We start from the raw sequence: 24,082 nt of genomic DNA, 5'->3' as shown, positions 1-24,082 counted from the left end.
AATTTACCTCATCAACAGATGTTAGAAGACCCGATTGCTGCTGCAATGATGTTGCCTGATCAATGGTGTTGGTTGTAATGTAGACACCAGGGGCTAATACATGACTATAGCAAACAGGAGAAAGACAAATATATGAAGGAAAAAGCCATACCTAGTGATGCATGATGGTGGTATAGTGATGGGTTCTGTACAAAGTATGAGACACACAGATTCCTCTACTGCAGTTTAACTCAAGGCCTGACTTATATTCTATAGTACTGCCATTACAATGCCAACACCTTTTCACAATGTATATCATAATTAACAATCAAATTAATTATGGACCTGGCTGGATATAGAGATGTAGGACAGCTACTATGTGATTTACAAATATGGAGATAGATCAGAACCTCAACCCAACAGAGTAGATATTATTCTTCCCAGTCTCTACCAGCTGTCTGCATTGTGTAGTCAGTCCAGGTTCTTTTACAGGGCTAGGAGCAGAAGTAAAGGTGGTCTATGAGAAAACAACATAGGGCATTAAAAGAGGATAAAAAATGAAAGCATTTGAGCATGATATGATTAGCAACAGATGAGAAAAGTCATTCATCAAAATAAAACACCAATTTCAATAAAAGTTAGGGTACAACAATCTAAGTTATAGAAATACCCTATTTTGTGGGAGAGTTATTGGTAGTGTGTATTGTTAGGTTGTGCATAGGGACAGAAGACCCTTTGTGTTGCTCTACCACATTAGGAGGTACTTCTTACAAGCAATAGCAACTTTACTTGGAATACTAACTACATGAGAGGAACAAAGTGTAAAAGGAAATTTATATAAATATCAACTTATTTATACATTGTGTTTGAGGTTGTGTTAGAGGGGAATGTATGTCATGTTTGCAAAACAGTATAGGTTTGGAGGAAGGACAGAGCTGGTTGAGGAGTTGTACAATATGTTTTATGGACAACGAGGGGGGGGTAATTCTTATTTGGCATAACATTAGTGTTGTCTTGAGCATGCATGCCATATTGCAGGTGAAGGCGCATAGTGAAGAAACAGGCTCCTCAAGCGGGGGAGGTGACACATAAACGAAATGCAGATGTGCTTCCAGTAAGAGCTTTAGCCAGCTGAATCCTAGAAAACTTCTCTTATATTCTAATGGTGTGCCCCTCCCTTTTCAATACATTGACAGAATATGTCACTTCCTTCCACAAGGCTGCCTTCTGTGCTCCACTGAAGATGACTGTACGCAGGTATTTATATAGTTTGAAGCAGTGGTTTAAGTGCATAGAAAAGTATGGGTACTGTGATTCTGAATGCAAGGGGCCAAAAATGTGGCTAAAAAGAGCTAAATATTCTAAAACTATTTTGTTGGTCTTTCAACTTCAGGTAAACACTTATGAAATATAACGCACACGCATTAGATGAAAAATAAATGAAAGTTGAAATAATCAGTGGGACACACACTCTTACATTATGAAATCTCATTTTGTTACTGCAATCACTGCAGATGTGTGTGTGTAGCAAGGACCAGGCAAAATGTAAATTATGTTGGCATAATTTGTGGACTTTCAGGGCTTTTGCATTATGCTTGTTTCATTAAATCCTTAAAATTACACCATTACAACGCTTCATAAAATAACGTGCCGTTAGTGGTAACATTTTTCAGAGAAGGTGAAGTAGTAACACAATTGGCCAGATTGCAAGCTTTTGTTGCTCCTGCCACTGTTTTTTCAGGCCATTTTTTTAAAGCAAATTTCGCTCTAAAATGTAGAGCTAAATGATGGATTCGCATTTACCTTAATCACATGTACTTTCGCATAATTTCCCCTCAATTTAACATAATTACACAAAAGCAAATTTCACATACCCCTGCCTGTAACCTGACAGTAAAAAAAACTGAATCCTGCTTGGCGCAGTGGGGAACAGTCACGTGTATTTTTAGTGGTACACATCCCAGGGTGTAACCAGAAGCACTGCAAATAAGCAAGTCATTTAAAAAAAAAAAGTATTAGATGTAGTATAAGATATGCTGCTGCAAAATGTGCAGGTGTTTAGTGTTTAATATAAACAAGTGCTTCCAAATGTATACTTTTAGTAATACGCCATCAAACTGTACCTAATGAAAAGATTTTTTTTAACGTTTCCATGAGAAGGACACACTTCATAACTCTGCAGGTAACACTCTTACGTTACCTCTCAAAGAGAATACATCTCTGTCACCATAAAACCTCAAATGACTCCTTCAATTAAAGCCATACTGGCTCCTAAGCTTCCTTAACTTTTGCACATCAACCAATTAAACAGGTTGACATTTCTTCCAGATATTAGGAACCCTGGCGAGGTGTGTTTCTTCTTTCACCCTCTGCCTCTCGCTTGGCTTCACAATACAGGACACTCACTTCCTCCCGTTTCAGTCAATGGCACCTTAGGGTCTGTTATATATTGCACATACGTGTGATTGCAGTTCACATAACTTGTCATGGGATTGACAGCAAACTAGACGCTGGCGCTAACTAACGTTTCTACGGAGTTATGGTTAACCACCTCGCTGGCCCTTACAGCACCAACTTATTGACTTGGGTCCAAGCGGACCTCGTGGGCCCTGCAGATGTAATGTTCACAGAACAAACTCACCCAGTCCCTCACAGGAAAGGGATCCTGGTCCAGCATTTAAGCCGAGCCTACAGACAACCATGTCAGTGCCAACCCAAAAGGGAGTTCCCCTCTGACCCTCTTCAGATGATGGACCTCGTCAGCTGGGGCATACTTTGGTCCCTTCTTGCAAGCGTCAACTCTCAACATCCCCAAGGCAGTGCAACAGAGTAACCTGGAGGGCTAAGGGCAATCCTGTAGCACATAACCCCGGCTGTGCCCTACATACACTGGAACGCTACCCCAACTTGAGATAAGACTTAAAGCCAAATGTATCCAGAATGTGCCTGCTTTGTTGTTCCTGATGACAAGGTTTCTACTTGTTTTAGGTCCAAGCATTAGTCAGCCCCCTAAAATATGACAATATATATACAATGAGCATGAAAATAGCAAAAAAAAAGATAATGACATACAGAAAACAAGCACAAAGAGTTGAAAGATTATTCACTACCTCCTGGCATTAAAATAAAGGAATTAGGGACGGGAACATGGGAAAATAGGAACTCATGGGATAGGTGCAGCAGTGGTGGCATAGGCAGGGGCAAACCAGTAAACCACAAGGAGGTATACAGACTCATCTGCTTAAATGTCAGTTCCAATGCCCTGCCATCCACGAAGACGACCTAGTTGGCCCACTGCGGCCAGTAGGACCATCCACGCTTTCCTGGTGATCCAGGCCAAGTGTATGAAATTTGAAAAATAACTAAAGCGGTGGCCGTTCTGTTCACGCACCCTGTCCCCACCCCAGGCCAGGTGAGGCCACAATAGTGTGCAGGTTTCACCATGATGCCGAACCCCTCCTGTTCAGAGAGGCATCCTCAGTGGGATAGGCATTACTTTGGGGTTGTGACAAGGAATCTACTGGCACTGGAACAGGGAGGCGCCTACGAAGGAACATGGACTACACTCACATTTGGACGGGGAAACTATACACGTGAAAAAGGCAAACACTGAAACCAGGAAAGAAATGTACTGCCCAAGGACGTGAATAGGGGCGTAGGAGATCATGAATTTCTAGGGGGGACAGCAATAGCCCTGGGGACTTTTCAATTGACCTTCTACAAATCCCCCGTTGTTTGCGAAATGCAGGCTCAAATAAATGTAGACAATCATATAGGACGTGAAATAGGGAGAAAAGAAGGCATGTTGTCACATTTTGAAAGTATGCTTTATTGTTATTTACATTCACAAAGTATTTAGACCAAATGCGAAAAAAAAACATGTTGATTAACCTTGCATCTTCAAGCACCAAGCAAATAAAGATAGGAGGGAGAAAGGAGTAACATACCCTTTGTGCCCCACACCCACCATGCCTCTTGCCTCATGCAAATTGAAACCGCACTGGGGAACTGGGGATATCAAAAGCGATCAGGTCCAATAATTGTAAACTGTGCTCTGATACCAGAGTTCTAATAACACGTCTACTCCTCTGTGTGATCTTGGGCATCTCAGCTCCACATCATTCAAAACTGGGAGCATTTACACTGAAGAAGCTCTTGGTGTTACAAGCTATTTAATGCATAGGACTCTGTGATTCCTGTACAAACAGCAGTCAATAATATCTATATAATTGGCTACTTTTGATGCATCAAGTCACCAATTATAAATAAAAGACATCAGAACTCAACTTTTATAGCGTTATTACAGTCGAGGTCTGACTCACAATGGCCCTCATTCTGACCTTGGCGGGCGGCGGAGGCCGCCCGCCAAAGTCCCGCCGTCAGGTTACCGTTCCGCGGTCGAAAGACCGCGGCGGTAATTCTGACTTTCCCGCTGGGCTGGCGGGCGGTCGCCTTCAGACCGCCAGCCAGCCCAGCGGGAAAGAGGCTTCCACGATGAAGCCGGCTCGGAATCGAGCCGGCGGAGTGGAAGCTGTGCGACGGGTGCAGTTGCACCCGTCGCGTATTTCACTGTCTGCGCAGCAGACAGTGAAATACATTTAGGGGCCCTCTTACGGGGGCCCCTGCAATGCCCATGCCAGTGGCATGGGCACTGCAGGGGCCCCCAGGGGCCCCGCGACCCCCCCTACCGCCATCCGGATCTCGGCGGTCCGACCGCCGGGATCTGGATGGCGGTAGGGGGGGTCGGAATCCCCGCGGCGGTGCAGCAAGCTGCGCCGCCGCGGAGGATTCAATGGGGCCGCGGTACACTGGCGGGACCCCGCCAGTGGTGCCGGTCCGACCGCGGCTTTACCGCCGCGGTCGGAATCCCCATTGGAGCACCGCCAGCCTGTCGGCGGTGCTCCCGCGGTCCTCCGCCCTGGCGGTCAAAGACCGCCAGGGTCAGAATGACCACCAATGTCTTCTTTCAGAGCCAGCAGCCAAGGTGAAAGGCAGGTCAGTCACAGAGCATAATTAAAGCAGCTGTTCAAAGCAACAAATTAAACCTTGCTTTTCTTTCTTCTGCTCTATTTTAATAGTTTACAGTGACAGAAGATATGCACTAAGGCAGTGCTTCCAAACCTTTTGACTCCTGAAGACCCCCACTGAATCACTACTAAAACCGGGGACCCCAGGTAATTTGTACGATTCAAATTTCAAACATTAAAACAGTAATTCACAAAAAAGACACAAACAAGTTCATACCAAACATATACTCAAATTACTAAAGATATCTTTATTTTGTATAAAAAAATATGCAACACTCAAAAAATGTTAATGGGAAGCTTGCCACTGCATCTAAGGCGACTAACCTTTCAATGTTTGGTCTTATTTAGGAAAGCTGAATCCTCAGGTCAGATTTTATATTTCCCAAGCGATAAGGCTTTTTCACATACATATGTGGTGGGAAAAGGAAATAAAACCATAGGGGCCTCTCATCTCTGCTTAGTCTCTCTGGCATATTTACTTCATTTGTTTTATAGCACCTCTCATACTAGTGTAGGGTGTTGGAGCACTTTACAGGGGATTACAAGGTATAGGATTTACATGTCATCCTCACTGGTAGGCATTTTCTAATAGTGTTTTGTCTGGAGAAGCACAAACTCAGGGTTCAGAACATAACACAGTGGTGAACATTGACTTTAATTATAAGAATATATTTCTACTCAAGCAAACCTTTTTAGCAGCAGAAGGAAAATGAAAGATTGGAAAAAGACAGAACTTTGAGTTGGATGCAGCTCTTTCATGGCAGTTCATAGCTCACTGTGCTAGATTATGATTGTAATTCATGAAATTCACTGTAACAAATTAAACTCTGTGATAGAAGTAGTAACCCACTGTGTTATACACATAAATGCTGCTCTTTGCATGATTCATGTTCCTTGCAGCAGGCATATTAACCATCTGCACTACCTTAGATGTGTCAAAACTGCCACTATATAAAACTCCCATCTCACTCCAGCAGGTAAATTAATCCAAGTATCAGGTATTGATGTAGACAGTTATCTTGACGCTTTTATTTTTGCTCAAAAGCTTCTGGATTTACAAGGAACTTTGCAGTGCTTTTAAAACTGACGCACAAAGGAAATAATAAATATAAAAATGCGTGTGTTTCTAGAGGCCCAAGCTGGAGAAGTGCCTTCCTACTGGCCCAGGCCTGCGAATCCCCTGGGGATGTGTCACGGAAGCCTTGGGGGCCTCAGACCATAGGTTGGTAACCACCGTACTAAAATGTTAAGTGGTTTGTGGGAAAGTTGATGGTGTTACAATGTATAATGTGGGCTATTGATGATAAGGATACTGCAAGTCACCTCGAAGTTCCATTCTTTATAAACAAGCATTGGCAAAGCCAACAGGTCTCACCTATGCAGAGCTTTTGGCTTTGCCAATGTGTTTTAGCCATGTTGTAAACTATCATGGCTACTGTTCAGCATGGCTATAAATTAATGGCATAAAGGAGAATGACGTGTCATCGAGTGGCATTGATTGGTGTGGCATAGAGTGTCGAGGAGTAAGTAAAGTGTTGTAGAGTGGAGCAGTGTCATTGAGTGGAGTAGATTGGAGAGGCATAAAGAAGAGTGGAGCGACGTAGAGTGGAGTAAAGTAATTCAGAGTGGTGTAGAGAGATGAACAGGGTGCTGTTGAGCATGATATATTGTCGTATAGTGGAGTGGAATGGAGTGTCATAGAGTGGAGTGGCGTAGAGTTAAGTAGAGTATCTTAGATTTAAGTGGCATAGAATGTAATGGAGTGGCGTATAGTGGAGCAGTGTGTCATAGAATAGAGTGGAGTAAAGTGGCATGGAGTGGCATAGAGGAAGTTGTGCAGAGAGTTACAGAGTTGAGTAAAGTGTCGTAGAGAGGCACAGAGTGAAATAGAGTTTAATGGAGTAGAGTGTCAGAGTGGAGTATCATGAGGATAATGTCATAGAGGTAAGCGTCGTAGAGTGGTTGAGTGAATTGGTTCAGAGTACAGTGGTGCAGAGAGCTGTGTCGTAGGGTGATGTGGTGCATGGCAGAGTAGAGTGGTAAAAGATAGAGTGGCATATAGTGCAGTGATGCAGAGTAGAGTGGCGCAGAGTGTAGTGGCATAGAGTGTATTGGTGCAGAGTGCAGTAGAGTGGCATAGAATTGAGCGGTGGCGAAGTAGAGTGCAGTGGTGCAGAGTAGAGTGGTGCAGAGTTCAGAGGCAAAGTGTGAAGTGTTGCACAGTAGAGTGTCATAAAGGACAGTGGTTTAGAGTAGAGTGGCATAGAGTGCATTTGCCCAGAGTGCAGTGGCATAAAGTACAGTGGTGCAAAGTAGAATAGAGTGGTGTAGTGTGCAGTGTTGCAGAACAGAGGATCGTAGAGTGCAGTGATGTAGAGTGATGCACAGAACAGTGGTGTAGAGTGCAGCTGTGCAGAAAAGAATAGAATGGCTTATGGTGCAGTGGTGTTGAGTAGAGTACTGCAGTAAAGTACAGTGGTGTATAATAGAGTGGTGTAGAGTGCAGTGTCATAGACTGCAGTGGTGTAGAGTGGAGTGGCCTAGACTGGATTGGGGTAGAGTGCATTGGCGTAGGTTAGAGTGATAGAGAGTAGATTGCATTGGCATGGAGTGGTGCAGAGTAGAGAGCATGGGTGTAGAGTAGTACAGAGTTGAGTGCCATGCAGTGGAGTGTGCATAGTGTGGTGGCACTCTGCCATTATAGGCAACAAATCTTCAATTGAAATGAACATTACATTTGCACACACATACAGTTTTACTGATAAAAATACACAACGCACAGATGTTAATGTGTGGAAAGGTCAAAACCAAGTGTATTGATTTGTTTTGATCATCTTAAAATGGATGTTTTCCCCACGCGTGTATACTTAAGTATCTGCACATTTCATTTACAGACATTTAAATTTATTGTGTGGTGGAAAAAAATAGAAAAAAAGCCTTCCTCCACCACACCCCTAGTAGCCAGCATAATTGTTATATAAGTCCCCTCACTTTGAAGTCAGAGAAAGAAATATAAACACCAAGCTCCACGGGAAGACGGAGCCTGTCATTTGACCTTGGTCTTTGAATGCACAGTAAGTGAAACAAGGTAAGAACAAGATTTAAAGGCCAGTTTACAGACATTAAACACTGGTGGAAGTTTAGAGTAAATAGGGGATGCTCTGTGGGAGGGACAAACTCAAGCTGGACAGCCTAATACAAATACAGCTAGCAAATATAAACCAAGCAAATGTGAGTTACAAACCACAAAGCCAAAGGTAAGCAATGGGCAGAATATATTCCCAGGTAAGCTTTCTAAATGCCCCCTAAATGTTTTTAGCAAACCAGACAGCTTTGACTTAATTAACTCAGCCTTCCGCTTTGTTCCTCTATATGTTTATGGAACTCCTCTGTGACTTGCAATATCCTTATACTGTATGGGGGGGGGGTACTTTATCCGCTATATCTTCGGTACTCGCAAACATTTTTCCAGGGGCCACAAAATTTGATTTTTGATGTGAGCAAGGGCCTCAGTGATGCTAGCAGACTGCAGAGGGAACGTTTAATAGAGTGCTGGAGGGTGGCGAGGGATTGACAGTATGGTGGGTGTGAGGGAAGTGAAGCATATACATCTAGTGGCTGAATTGAAAACTTTGAAATAAAAAATGTGGGATTTATCCTGGCTTCCATACTTTACCAAATTGTGTGATCCCAGGCAATTGTTTTATTTCCCTTTCCCTCCTTTTTCTTCATTATTGCATGTAATAGAACCTCAAAATACATGACTTCAGGATTTGCTCTGTACAAAACGTTTTCCTGTGTTTCATTTAATAAACTATATTGTTGTTCATGTATAAAAGGAGCCCAGGCCACCAAAAGAGTGCACATAACATCTGACTTGCCTCTTAGTTCAATATTGGCATTTTTTCAGGGTGGGAGGGTGGGAGAATTAATATTTCTGAATTTATGTTTGAAAACTATCACTTAAAAAGACAATATTTCTCGATGGACTCATATAACCTGATGTTCTAAGATGAAACATCTCTGCATGTTAATGAAATAGACTTTTTTATTTTTTAAAGAGACCTTATTATGGTGGTCATTCCAACCTCGGCGGTAAAAGGTGCTTACCGCCAGACAGAAGACCCCCATAACACCGCCGCGGTCGCGGTAAACCGCCACAGTCATTCTGACCCACACTAGGCAAACCGCTAAAATACCGCCATCCACAAAAGTCCGCCACACCAAAGGTCAGTGATAAACTGGCGATGACCAAACCTCCACCGTCATGCCAACAGAAATACGCCCATGCCATTACGACCCAATAATCCATGCGGCGGTCTTTCAACCGCGGTATTCTATTGGCAGTACACACCGCCGCGGTCGAAATACACATACACCTACAAAACACTACCACATTGGACAATTCGAAATACACACACCTGATACACATACACACACCACTCCCACACACCCAATACATTATAAAACACACACCCACATCACCCACAAACCCTTACGACCAGAAATATCGAACAAAGACCAGAGAGAGACACCACAATCTACAAACAAGCATCCACAGGCACACAATACCAATACCCACAGAACTTCCACGCACCTCACACAACACACCACTAAATAGCACCCCACCTATCACAACACACTCCGCCCCACACATCATCCACACCACCCCATGGCACCTCAAAGACACCCCAGGTTCTCAGATGCTGAACTCAGGGTCATGGTGGAGGAAATCCTACGAGTAGAGCCCCAGCTTTTCGGGACACAGGTGCAGCACACCACCATTGCCAGGAAGATGGAGCTATGGAGCAGAATAGTGGACAGGGTCAACGCTGTGGGACAGCACCCAAGAAATCGGGATGACATCAGGAAGAGGTGGAACGACCTACGGGGGAAGGTGCGTTCCATGGTATCAAGGCACAACATCACGGTACAGCGGACTGGCGGCGGACCCCCACCTCCTCCCCCAGAATTTACAACATGGGAGGAGCAAGTCTTGAACATCCTGCATCCTGCATCCTGAGGGCCTCGCTGGAGTAGGCGGAGGAATGGACTCTGGTAAGTCTCATCTTCACTACTTCATCCCCCCCACCCACCTGCATGCCAACTCATACCCCCACCCTCACTCCCTTCACAACTATCCCTTGCAAATGTCTCACCATCACAACCCACCCATCCCAAAACTTAGCCCTGCATGCGGCCCCAAAGCATGGACACCCATCACCAAAGCATGCCCAATGCACGTACCCATAACCCCCCACAAAACACCGTCACAACAGCCCCCACAAAGGAATGCCAGCACTGGGGTACACGGGCACCCAAACCATTGCACGCCATTGGCACACACAGAATCAATAACCATACTTTTATACCCCTGCAGGACCCGAATGCTAGGTCACCGCGCAGGAGGGTCCACAAATGTCCCCTCCACCCCCAGAAGAGGCCCACAGTGATGACAGCAGCTCTGTCTCCCTGGATCTAGATGACCAGCCCGGTCCATCGGGGACCTCTGGACAGTCGGTTCCCCTCAGACAGGCACAGGCCACAGCAGACCTTCCCCCCTCTGGGAACACCAGCACAGCACCCACCCAGAGGGCCCATACCTCTGTCCCCAGGACACATCAATCAGCAGTGTGTCCACCACTACAGGGAACCCAGGCTAACCCACCACCCCAACAACAACAGGGACCTGAGGGCAGTGGTAGTGGGCACACGGTCCAGGGGACGGAGGCCCAAGGAAACAGGGGAACTGGGAGGGCAGCTGTGCGACGGGGGGGGACAGGCCTAGGGAACTCACTCTCCACGAGACCCTCTCCTCCATCATGGGAGCATACCACCACTCCCAGGAGACGATGGCGACGGTCCTGGCCAGGTTTCAGGAAATCCAGCTTCTGCAGGAACAACAGTATATGGGGTTCAGGGAGGAACTGAGAAACATCAGTACCGCCATGGGTACCATCGTAGTGGCCCTGAATGAGTTAATCTCCACATTGCGGACCACTGTGGCACCTCAAAGGGCCCCTGACACTAGCATGGACCAAGAACTGGCTACCACCTCCGCTGGCGCTAGTGGACAGGAGGCCCTGACAGAAGACCAACAGGCCACCAGAACCCCACCCCCTGCAGAAGGAGAACCACCCCGCAAGCGGGCCCTGAGATCCAGGAAGAAGACAGAGTAACATGTCAAGACCCCCGCCAGCAAAGGATACCGCCCTGATTGTCATCTCACTGTCCCACATTGTCACCCTGTCCAACCTTAAACTGCCCCTGCTCCACTTCCCACAGGTATTTGGACAATGCACCTGTGAACCTGATAGTCTGGACTCTGCCATGGACAATCCTCCACCATCACCCCTCACCGATTTGCAACCACCCATCCAAATGAGAGCACTTGAATAAACACACTTATTGCACATAAACAATCTGGAGTCTGTCTGTGATTTTAACAAATGTATTAGACACGACAGTGCCACAATTGTTATTCACATAGTGATGCCAAAAAACCGCTGTCACACAGCTGTAGTCCATGGGGAAACTAAGCAGATGTCACGCAGTGGGTTCCACAGCTCTGAAAATGGAAGGGAAAGTCACAACACAGTTACCATACACTGGGGGAAAAAGTCAGACAGTAGAGAGGTAGGAGTCTTTAAGTAAATGTAATATGCCGGTGTGTACTCTTACCTGTGTTTCACTGAAAGTATTGCTCTATTACTGTGTTCCTGTTGTCTATGTCGTCCTCTTCGGCTTCCTCTTCTTCACTCTCCACAGGCTCCACAGCTGCTACAACACCACCATCTGGACCATCCTCCGGCAGAAAAGGCACCTGGCGGCGCAAAGCCAGGTTGTGAAGCATACAGCAGGCCACGATGATCTAGCACACCTTCTTTGGTGAGTACATTAGGGATCCACCTGTCATATGGAGGCACCTGAACCTGGCCTTCAGGAGGCCGAAGGTGCGTTCTATCCCCCTCCTAGTCCGCCCATGGGCCTCATTGTAGCGTTCCTCTGCCCTGGTCCTGGGATTCCTCACTGGGGTCAATAGCCAGGAAAGGTTGGGGTAACCAGAGTCCCCTAATAGGCACACACGGTGCCTCTGGAGTTGCCCCATCACCTACGGGATGCTGCTATTGCGCAGGATGTAGGCATCATGCACAGAGCCAGGGAACTTGGCATTAACATGTGAGATGTACTGGTCTGCCAAACAGACCATCTGTACATTCATCGAATGATAACTTTTCCTGTTCCTGTACACCTGTTCACTTTCTCTGGGGGGTACCAAAGCCACATGGGTCCCATCAATGGCACCTATGATGTTGGGGATATGTCCAAGGGCATAGAAGTCACCCTTCACTGTAGGCAAATCCCCCACCTCAGGGAAAACGATGTAGCTCCGCATGTGTTTGAGCAGGGCAGACAACACTCTGGACAACACGTTGGAAAACATAGGTTGAGACATCCCTGATGATATGGCCACTGTTGTTTGAAATGACCCACTTGCTAAGAAATGGAGTACTGACAGCACCTGCACTAGAGGGGGGATCCCTGTGGGTTGGCGGATGGGTGACATCAGGTCTGCCTCCAGCTGGGCACACAGTTTATGTAAAGTGGCTCGGTCAAGCCTGTATGTCAGAATGACATGTCGTTCCTCCATTGTCGACAGGTCCACCAGCGGTCTGTACACGGGAAGATTCCTCCATCTCCTCACATTGCCAAGCGGACGGTGCCTAGGAAGGACAACAGCGAGCACAGAGTCAATCAACCCACAGGTACGTTCCCACAGCTTGCACACAACACGATTCACTATGCATTGAATGGTGTGTATGAGTGTTGAGGAAAGGCCTAGGTGTAGTAATCAATGACACCGTAGATTTCTTTAGTATTTATTCAAGTAAATATAGATCAAGTCCATACAAGTAACTCCCAGCTATCTCCTTACTCCTCTCCACCAGATCTGCTCTCAACTCCTCTCAGTGCCTTCCACATTCCACATTCCATTCCATGTACAATGACATATCACTACACATCTTCCCCCTTACAAATTTTCAATTACAAATTCATTAAAGAAGAACTTCATCAACTATGTACAATTTTACTTATCCCAAAAATATCTAAATATGATACATAAACATAAATATCTCAAACTACATTTACTTTACACAATTGTCCCATACTCCATTCATTACCATTTTCTAATTTGATGATTGAATTGGTTACCTTCACTACACGTTGAGGTTCACTAAATTTACTGTCACCTTTCCTTACAATACCGTTTTTTCTTACCACCACCCAATCGCCTTTCTCCACACTGACATTCTTCACACCTCTCCTATTATCATAACGTATCTTATTACGCTCTTGTGAATCCATAACTCTCAATTTCATGCATTCACGATCAACCCACACCTGCTTCTTGCAACCACCACGGAGATTCCTTCGACGCTGGTTCCCTACCCTTAAGAGCTACAAAAGGTGACACACCAGTCACGGAATGAGGAGTTATCCTCTGTGCCCACAGCATCATGTTTAATTCATCATTCCAATTAAGTCCATTGGCCAATGATAGTTGAATATTCTCCATAACCATCCTATTCACCCTTTCCACTAGACCATTAGCTTGTGGTCGGTACAATGCCACCCTCTCATGCTTAATCCCTAATTTAGTAAAGAAATTCGTCATGGCTGAAGACACTAACTGTACTCCATTATCCGTAATTATAATCTTGGGTACACCCTCATCTAGAAATACCTCTTTGAGAAATTCAATGACCTTAACCGTTGTGATCTGCTCCACACTCTTGACTACAAACCACTTGCTGTGATAATCCACCAAAGTTATAAGGAACCGATTCCTCCTACCAAGTTTCTCTACTGGACCAAGGAAATCTAAAGCAAATTTTTCCCATGGTTTATCAGGGAAATGTACATTTCCCAGAGGCGGTTGCCTGACAATTTTGGTTTTATCACTGTTACTACAAGCTTGACAATCGTTTACAACAGCCTCAACCTCCTTGTCCATTCCAGGCCACCAATAAAATTGCCGTAGTCTCCTTTTAGTTAAACTCCTTCCCAAGTGTCCCTCATGCACAATCTTTATAAGCCTTCCTCTTAACTTTACAGGAGGAACAATCCTGTCACGTCTCAATATCTTTGTTCCATGCACACTCAATTAATTTTTAACTTCCATGTACTGTTTCAAATTTCCTTGCCATGCACCCTCATCTAAACCGCTTATTACTTTCTTTAGTTCATCATACTCCACATCCTCTTTTATAGCTTCATCCCATTCTTTTTGTTCCAAGGCCGGTTCACCCATCCCTGATATCTGCTCTCCAAACATTTCGTATATCTCCACCTTTTCACCCTCAATTGGCATGCGTGACAAACAATCAGCCAATACGTTCCTATCACCTTTTACATACTCTACCATAAAATTGAACTCAATGATTGATATTAACCATCTCGAAATACGAGGCGTTATGCTACCTTCCAGTCCACGACCACACTTTAAAATCTGTATTAGAGGTTTATGATCTGTGCGAAGCACAAATGGCAAACCCCAAAGATAATATCTATAGTGACTTATACCCCAACAACAGGCCAGTGCTTCTTTTTCAATAGCCGAATACGATCGTTCAGCACCCTGCAATCTCCTGGACGCAAATCCAATGATTATTTCTTAATTTCCTTCCATTTGCAATAGGACTGCACCCAGTCCCACGTTACTAGCATCTGTCATTTCAATAGTCTTCCTTTTTACATCAAAATGCCCTAACGTGGGAGCTTTAGCAATTGACTGCTTAATCTTTTCAAACGCTATTCTGCACTCATCTCCCCATTCAAATGTTGCGGTTTTCTTCAATATCATTCTTAAGGGTTCAACCAAGTCTGCAAAGTTATGCACAAACTTAGAGCAATATTCTGCTAGTCCTAGGAATGATTTTAATTGCTCTTTAGTATTAGGTTCATGAGCTTCATTAATAGCTTTCACTATGCTTTTTTTTGGCTTGATACCATTCGCCGATATTTCATGCCCTAGATAATTCACACAATGTTTCCTCAATTGGCATTTTTCTTTCTTTACTGTCAAGCCAAATTTCCTAATCCTCTTCACAACTTCCATCAATAAATTGTCATGCTCCATAAATGATTTTCCAACCACTATGATATCGTCTTGGAAACATAATACATTGTCTAAACCTTGGAAAATATTTTGCATTATACGTTGAAATACGGCAGATGCCGATGCGAGGCCAAATGGCATCCTGCAGTAACGATAAGCCCCCAACGGCGTCACAAAAGAAGTCAAATGGCGAGACTCAACATGTAAGTTGACTTGGTGATATGCCACCGACATGTCCAATACACTGAAGATTTTACCACCTCCCATCATGCTTAACATCTCGTTGATATTGGGTAAAGGTTGCCTATCCACCCAAATATTTTTGTTGAGATCTCTTAAGTCAATACACAAACGAATCTTGTTCTTATCCTTTGGTGCTACAACAATTGGTGCCAACCATTCTGAAGATTCAATCGGCTCAATTATGCCTTCATTAAGCAATCTTTCTAATCCTAGTTGGAGTGGGTCCTTCATTAAAAATGGTATAGGTCTTACTTTATGTACCACTGGCATTGCACTCTTCTTCAAAATTATTTTATGTGTGAAGCCTTTGAGTTTCCCTAATTTATCAGTAAAAACCTCAGGAAATTTTTCCATTAAATTTGTGCACCACTGCAAACTCAACACTTGACTTTCCACACAATCCATTCGCTCTACTATCATAACCGGCTCACTAGCATTTGGATCCAGCACAATACTCAAGTCCTTCTGATGTCTCCACCCCAATAGGTTTGACCCTTCATCACTGACATACACCTTCCCAAACACTCCTTTCTCTTTAAATCTGATGTCCATCCAACTCATCCCTAGAATCTCAATTCTTTTTCCCCCATAACCAACAGCTCTCACATCAGTTTTTTGTAGGTCCTCAAGATTTCTCTTCAGAGTATCCTTGTACACTTCCTTAGATATTAGTGTATACAAACTTCCAGAGTCTGCCAACATTCTTACACGTGATAAACCTAGAGTTATATCACAATTGGGTTTTTGTAAATCACCAAGACTTTCTCTTTTAAAATTACTATTATTCACTGGCTCTATACTTCTCCAATCAGACTCCCCTTCACCATTAACTGTGAGTACAATTTCTTCACTAACCTCTTTTACATCATCCCCAGTTTTTATATTGTTAGTCAACATTTTACGCCTTGATCTGCATACTTTCGCTATATGACCCTTTCTACTGCACACTCTGCACGTAAGAGTCCGTGCTGTGCATGTTGCGCTCGAAGCTATGTGCCCTGGACACCCACACCTAAAGCATACAATACTTGTATTTTTCCTCTCTACAGGTCTATCAATGTTTTCCATCCGCTTCTTTAACTTGAATTCATTCACTTCAACAGTCTTTTCTTTGTTGAAGTCCTTCATACAGTTCTTTGTCATATCGATTTCTCTCATCAACGCATCTATGTGCTCCATACTTCTAGCAATTTGTATTGATTCATCCAATGATGGATCCATCGATAGTAACTTCTCTTTGATTTTCTTGTTATTTGTACAGCATACTATCTGATCACGTATTAAAGAATCGCCTAAGTCACGGAAGTCACATGTTATTGCTAAGCCTCTCAGAGCCGCAACAAAAGACATTATATCCTCATCATGACCCTGAATGCGAGAGAAAAACTTATGGCATTCAAATACAGTATTCATTTTTGGAGTGAAATGTTTCTCCAACATTTGTAATGACATTTCATAAACATTTGCGGGTTGACCATCCCCCATGCCCAGAGGTATCTCTGGCAAATCATCATAAACTCTTCTACCTTCTGCACCCAAGTGGTGTAATAAAATTGCTTGTTTCCTAAGTGGATTATATTTGTCTCCTGCAATAGCTAATAAATACGTTGTGAATATGTTCCTCCATCTTTTCCATGTTACTGTTGGTTCACCAGGTGAGGGTAAAAAGCATGGTGGTGACGCAATACTTTGTTCTGCCATCCCTGTAATAGAAACTAAAATAACAATCTAAAATAATAATTTAAAGCAATAAATTAAAATAATAAACTATTGTAAATATTCCCAAAATAACATTTTAAAATATTCTATTATTGTGATGTAATCCCATTATAATCAACTATAGTCTTTCTCTTAGTTCTATGCAATCTCTTCACTTCCTTAGTCCTTTCACAGTTTCTTAGTGGGACACTTCCAGAATCAATACGCGTGACTGAGATGCTGATTCAGAAGTTCGTTCTTCAAAAAGAAAGAGGTAATTCTTCCACTTGCCGCAAGTTCACAATTATTACGTGTTGAATATCGTCCGCGTTGAAGAGAAATCAAACGTGTGAACAACGCGTGCTGATTTCAGCACACACCATTGACGAGTTGTGGAACGCGCTGAAAGAATTCCATACAGCGCGTGAACAATGCCACTTCAGACTCGCATTGTTTATTATCATTATTTTTTTAAATCAAACGCAACGGCAACTGTACTCCACGACTTCTTCGAAAAGAGGCAAAATCCAATAAAAAAAATATATATATATAACTTGAGATATAGGGGGTTATTCTAACTTTGGAGGAGTGGTAATCCGTCCCAAAAGTGACGGTAAAGTGACGGATATACCACCAGCCGTATTACGAGTTCCATAGGATATAATGGACTCGTAATACGGCTGGTGGTAAATCCGTCACTTTTCCGTCACTTTTGGGACGGATTAACACCTCCTCCAAAGTTAGAATAACCCCCATTGTCTGCGATTACGCTACGCTGCGATCGGCCATGCACTAATATTTATGGCAAAAACAAAACAAAGAAAATGAGGCACATGAAACGTTGCGAGTCAATTTGTAACGATCGATAAACTCACGATCGGTTCAGATGTTTCCTTTAGTATTTTTTTTATTTTTTTTCCTTCTGCTCCTTTACTTTTCATCTACGCACCTTCGGAGTCAGTTATTCCTCGCAGTTTCCATCAGGGGTTGGGAGTTACAGCATCCGCTCTGCCCCCTGCGCAGAGATCCCTCACTCGTCGCCAATATGTAGTAATCGATGACACCGTAGATTTCTTTAGTATTTATTCAAGTAAATATAGATCAAGTCCATACAAGTAACTCCCAGCTATCTCCTTACTCCTCTCCACCAGATCTGCTCTCAACTCCTCCCAGTGCCTTCCACATTCCACATTCCATTCCATGTACAATGACATATCACTACACTAGGTATGTGTGACGCATGAGGAATTAAGCAATGTGGGCCCTTGAAATGGCGGCTGCCTGACCTGTGAAGTGTGACAATGGGATGTGAGGTCAATGCGCTGGTGTGGCACACCGTGGCGGTAGGCGGTCGAAGACCGCGGCGCAAAGCCGCATTGGTTCACATTGAATCCTATGGGTTTCAGGAGCCAATGACGATGTGCGCCGGTGGTCGCGGTACGCACCGCCGCGGTACGCACCTCCGCGGGCGTGACCGCCATTTTCTATCAGCTTAATCACTCGATACCTGATCTTCCACAGGAGAGGACCTACACTGCAAGTGCTGCTGTGACCTCGGTCTGGAAGAGACAATGGCTGCTGCGACTGGGGAAAGGGATCCTGCCTTCACTTCTGAAGAATTGGAGAAACTCGTGGATGGGGTCCTCCCCCAGCATGCGCTACTCTACGGTCCTCCAGACCAACAGGTAAGTACACTGGGACCATGCTTTGTGGGCAATGCCTGGGTTGAGTCGGGTGGATGAAAGATGGTGGGGAGGGGAGTGATTGAGTCATTCATCAGACGACAGATGAGAGCATGTGCCACATGGCAAGGGTGGGGATGGGGGGCCACTCACATTGAGCATGCAGAAGGTGATGACAATTTTTCTCTCCCTGTACATGTAACATAGGTCAGCGCCCACCAGAAAATCGCGATTTGGCGTGCCATCGCCAAGGACGTCCGGACCCTGGGGGTCCACAACAGACAGGGCACCCACTGCCGGAAGAGGTGGGAGGACATCCGCTGCGGGAGCAGTAAGACGGCGGAGGCTCTGCTGGGGATGGCCTCCCAACGTAGGAGGGGTGCCAGTCGTCAATTGACCCCCCTGATGTCCCGGATCCTGGCGGTGGCCTACCCCGATTTGGATGGACGCGTGAGGACATCACAGCAGACACAAGGGGGTGAGTACAGTCTCATTCTGGTGACTTTGCTCGCAGTGGAGGTGTCTGGGTGGGGGAGGAGGGCTGTGGGTCTCCCTAGGCCAGGCCGAATTCTGTAGGCTAGGCCCCTCCGTAAGGCATGGCCCTGTGCCCCCGACCCCTACCTCTGTAGGGTGCCAAGTTCAGGTATCCATTGCCCTGTGTCATCTATGTGTGCAGTTGTCGTCGATAGGCTTGTAGGCCATGTCCCACGGATTGCATAGTGGACCCCAAGTGCGCGGCGTAGTGCAGGGGGCTTCTGTGTCTGTCTTGTCCGCCAACGGTAGCGGTAATCCATGCACTCAACATGTCTTTATTTCTCCCCCCCCCCTTTTTTGTGGCCTTCCTGTTCATGTGTGCATCAGCATCATCAGGCGGAGGAGAAGTGGCATCGGAGCACAAGGGAGCTGCATCTCACATGGCCATTGCGGGCCATGCAACTGAGTCGGATTTCACCAGTGAGACGGAGGGCGAGGGGAGCTCCACAGCGGGGACTCGTACTGATGTCAGTGGCAGCGACTCGTCCTCTGAAGGGAGCTCCCTTGTGGTGGCGGCAACATCCGTGCCCCCCACAACAACAGGTACAGCCGACACCCAGCGCACCAGCACCGCCCTCCCAGCAGCCCCTCAGCCTTCGCCCTGGGGCCGCTCACCCAGGAAGGTGGGCATCTCCTTCGCCCCAGGGACCTCAGGCCCTGCCCCAGTCACCCCTGCTGCCCTCAGTGAGGAGGTCATTGACCTCCTGAGGACCATCATTGTTGGGCAGTCTACCCTTTTGAATGCCATCCAGGGTGTAGAAAGGGAGGTGCACCGGAGTAATGCATACCTGGAGGGCATTCATTCGGGTCAGGCTGCCCATCAGCGATCGTTCAACGCTCTGGCCTCAGCACTGATGGCAGCAATTGTCCCTGTCTCTAGCCTCCCCCCTCCAACTTCCTCCACCCAGACCCAATCCCCTGTACCTCTTCCTATCCCAGACACACCTACAGACCAGCCTGCACACACCTCAACACCCAAGGGAAGCTCATCCAGACATAAGCACCACACATCACACAAGCATTCACACAATCAACATCCACATGCAGACATACCAACAGCCACTGCCTCCACTGTGTCCCCCTCCTCCTTGTCTCCCTCCTCCCTCCCTGTGACGTCTCCACTCACACTTGCATGCACAACATCTTCAGTCACTACGTCCATCACCAGCACACCCACCAGAACACTCCGCACATGTGCAGTCACCACCCCCACTACCATGTACACATCCCCTGTGTCCTCTCCCAGTGTGTCTGTCACCCCCTCTTCCAAACAAGACAAACGCAAGCAGCCACCCACCCAACAGCCATCCACCTCACGACAGCCTCCAGCCCAAGCACCTGCACCCAAAGACACCAGACTTCACACTCCTACAACCACATCCTCTTCCTCCACTCCCATACCCACTACACCTACCCGTCACTCTCTTTCCAAATTGCTTTTCCTTGCCAACCTTAACCTCTTTCCAACAACTCCCCCACCCCGTCCATCTCATAAGACTGCAATCAGCACCTCAGCCACCACCAAACCAGGACCTATCAGGACTGTTGTCCAAGGACTGTGGAGTCCCCCACCCTCAAGGGCAACAACTCCAGCGAGGAGCCAAGGCACACCCAGCCCACCCCCGGAAAAGCACCCAAAAGTGAGCAGTGCCCGGCGCGAGAGGCCACGGACACCAGGGCCCAAAATCCCTACCCTGGCTCCGTCTGGAAGTGGGGTGCCACCTGGCACACCGCCAAAGGGGTCAAAGGGCCACAGACGACCAGGGAAGGGTGGGAAGGGCAGCACGCCCGACAAGTCCGGCAGCTGGCCAGCTGCCCAGGAGTGCCCCACCAGCCCCCTCCCAGGTGTGCAGGAGGACACCCAGTGGCCCGGTACGGCAGCCCAGGAGGGCCTCGCAAGCCAACGGACAGATGGGCAGAAAGGCCCTGCCAGCCACATGCCAGGTGGCGAGTGACACCCATGCCTGGGCCGGAACCGCTGAACTGGGCCCTTTCAAACAAGCACCGCTGAACTGGGCCCTTTCAATCAAACACTGCTGAACTGGGCACCGCCGTCTCAAGTTCCGCTGAACTGGGCACTGCCGTCTCAAGCACCGCTGAACAGGGCACCGCCGTCTCAAGCACCGCTGAACTGGGCACCGCCGTCTCAAGCACCGCTGAACTGGGCCCTTCATCTCAAGCACCGCTGAATTGGGCCCTTCATCTCAAGCACCGCTCCGCTGGGCCCTTCATCTCAAGCACCGCTGAATTGGGCCCTTCATCTCAAGCACCGCTCCGCTGCGCCCTTCATCTCAAGCTCCGCTCCGCTGGGCCCTTTATCTCAAGCACCGCTCCGCTGGGCACCGGCGTCTCATGCACCGCTGAACAAGGCACCGCCGTCTCAAACACCGCTGAACTGGGCACCGCCGTCTCAAGCACCGCTGAACTGGGCCCTTTCAATCAAGCACAGCTGAACTGGGCACCGCCGTCTCAAGCACCGCTGAACAGGGCACCGCCGTCTCAAGCACCGCTGAACAGGGCACCGCCGTCTCAAGCACCGCTGAACTGGGCACCGCCGTATCAAGCACCGCTAAACTGGGCACCGCCGTCTCAAGCACCATTGAATTGGGCCCTTCATCTCAAGCACCGCTGAATTGGGCCCTTCATCTCAAGCACCTCTCCGCTGGGCCCTTCATCTCAAGCACCGTTCCGCTGGGCCCTTCATCTCAAGCACCGCTCCGCTGGGCACCGCCGTCTCATGCACCGCTGAACAGGGCACCGCCGTCTCAAACACCGCTGAACTGGGCACCGCCGTCTCAAGCACCGCTGAACTGGGCCCTTTCAATCAAGCACCGCTGAACTGGGCACCGCCGTCTCAAGCACCGCTGAACAGGGCACCGCCGTCTCAAGCACCGCTGAACTGGGCACCGCCGTCTCAAGCACCGCTGAACTGGGCCCTTCATCTCAAGCACCGCTGAACTGGGCCCTTTCAATCAAGCACCGCTGAACTGGGCACCGCCGTCTCAAGCACCGCTGAACTGGGCCCTTCATCTCAAGCACCGCTGAATTGGGCCCTTCATCTCAAGCACCGCTGAATTGGGCCCTTCATCTCAAGCACCACTCCGCTGGGCCCTTCATCTCAAGCACCGCTCCGCTGGGCCCTTCATCTCAAGCACTGCTCCGCTGGGCACCGCCGTCTCAAGCACCGCTGAACTGGGCCCTTCATCTCAAGCACCGCTCCACTGGCCACCGCCGTCTCAAGCACCGCTGAACTGGGCCCTTCATCTCAAGCACCGCTGGCCCATTGGCGGAAGGAGCAGGCCCGCATCTGTGTCGGGCAGGGCTGCACGAAGCACTCTGGGCACTAGTCCCCCTCCAGTACCAGTGGAGACTGTTATCCACTTGAGAGACTGTGGCTTTGCACTCCCCAGGATTGGACAGTGGGCAAGCCACCCACTGTAGAGACTTGAGAGACTGTGGCTTTGCACTCCCCAGGATATGGCAGTGGGCAGCCCACCCACTGTAGAGACTTGTGAGACTGTGGCTTTGCACTCCCCAGGATGGAACAGTGGGCAACCCACCCACTGTAGAGACTTGTGAGACTGTGGCTTTGCACTCCCCAGGATGGGACAGTGGCCATGGAGGCCCCTCGTGGATCTGGCGTTGTGTACTCATGTGGCTGAGGTGCCCCCCTTTCCCTTCCCCCTGAGGTGCCTGTAGTTTTTCTATCTGATGCCCCTGCAGTGTTCTCTCCGTTTAGGTCAGGTATCTTGTGTGGGCCTTGCCCATGTGATTTGGGCCCAGTGGTCCACGGACAATGACAGCTAGAATTATCGGACTTTTAATATTTATGTATATATTAGTTTTAAATGTGTGATATTTTTATAAGGCAATAATCCAATATATTCGACTGTTTATGATCTATTCCTTTTGTCTTTGCATTCTTTCGGGTGGTTTGGGGGTTGTAACAGTGATGTATTGCTATGCATTGATGTGTGTGTTGTAGTGGGTGGGGGTGGGTGTGTCGCGTATGTGTGTCCCCGTAATATTTTCTCCTCCCCCCTCCCCTGTGTCGTAGGTGCAGTACTCACCGTTGTCTTCTGCGCCGGCGTTCATGCTCCTGGTAGAGGAGCAGGAATACAATAGCTGGTAGGATGTGTAATTCGGGTTCCATGCTGTCCAGATTCCTCGTGGGGTGTATGGAGGTGAGCGTTTTCGGTTTGAAATGTCTGTTTCTGCCGTGTTTTCATCGGTGGGGCTGCCGCCCCGGAAAAGGTGGCGGATTGGTGGGTTGTGATAGGGTGGGCGGTACATTGTCTCCCGCCTGTCTGTTGGCGGTGACCGCTGCGCTGTTTGTTTGTCCCGCTGTGGCGGTCGGAGTGTTAAAGTGGCGGTCTCTGTTGGCAGTTTCCGCCAGGGTCAGAATTCCATTTTTTTAACCGCCAGCCTGTTGGCGGGTTAGCCGCCGCTTTAACACCGACCGCCAGGGTTGGAATGAGGGCCTATATGTTTACAATTTAGCTCCAACACGTATTTAAAAATAAAGCTGTTCTCGAAGTTAGAGGTGCATGACAGCATAGTTACTTCCTTTCTTTATCTACAATTAATATCTAAATAAAGGTTTTCCTGTCCATTTAACATCCCTTTGATTATAGTGCTGAGTTGAGTAAACAGCAGCCCAGTGCTTCCTTGGACCAGGGGGATGCATGCAAAGGTCAAGAGGGCTGCATGGGGTCCCTGGGCCATACTTTGAGGATCACTGTCTTATGTTAAGAACTGTGTACTGAAAGTTATAACCTCATGCAAAGCTTTGTGAGCCT

The sequence above is a fragment of the Pleurodeles waltl genome, chromosome 3_1, assembly GCF_031143425.1.
Source record: "Pleurodeles waltl isolate 20211129_DDA chromosome 3_1, aPleWal1.hap1.20221129, whole genome shotgun sequence".
In the NCBI taxonomy this organism is placed as follows: Eukaryota; Metazoa; Chordata; class Amphibia; order Caudata; family Salamandridae; genus Pleurodeles; species Pleurodeles waltl.
The sequence above is the reverse complement of the archived record's forward strand: the minus strand, read 5'-3'. Positions refer to the sequence as shown.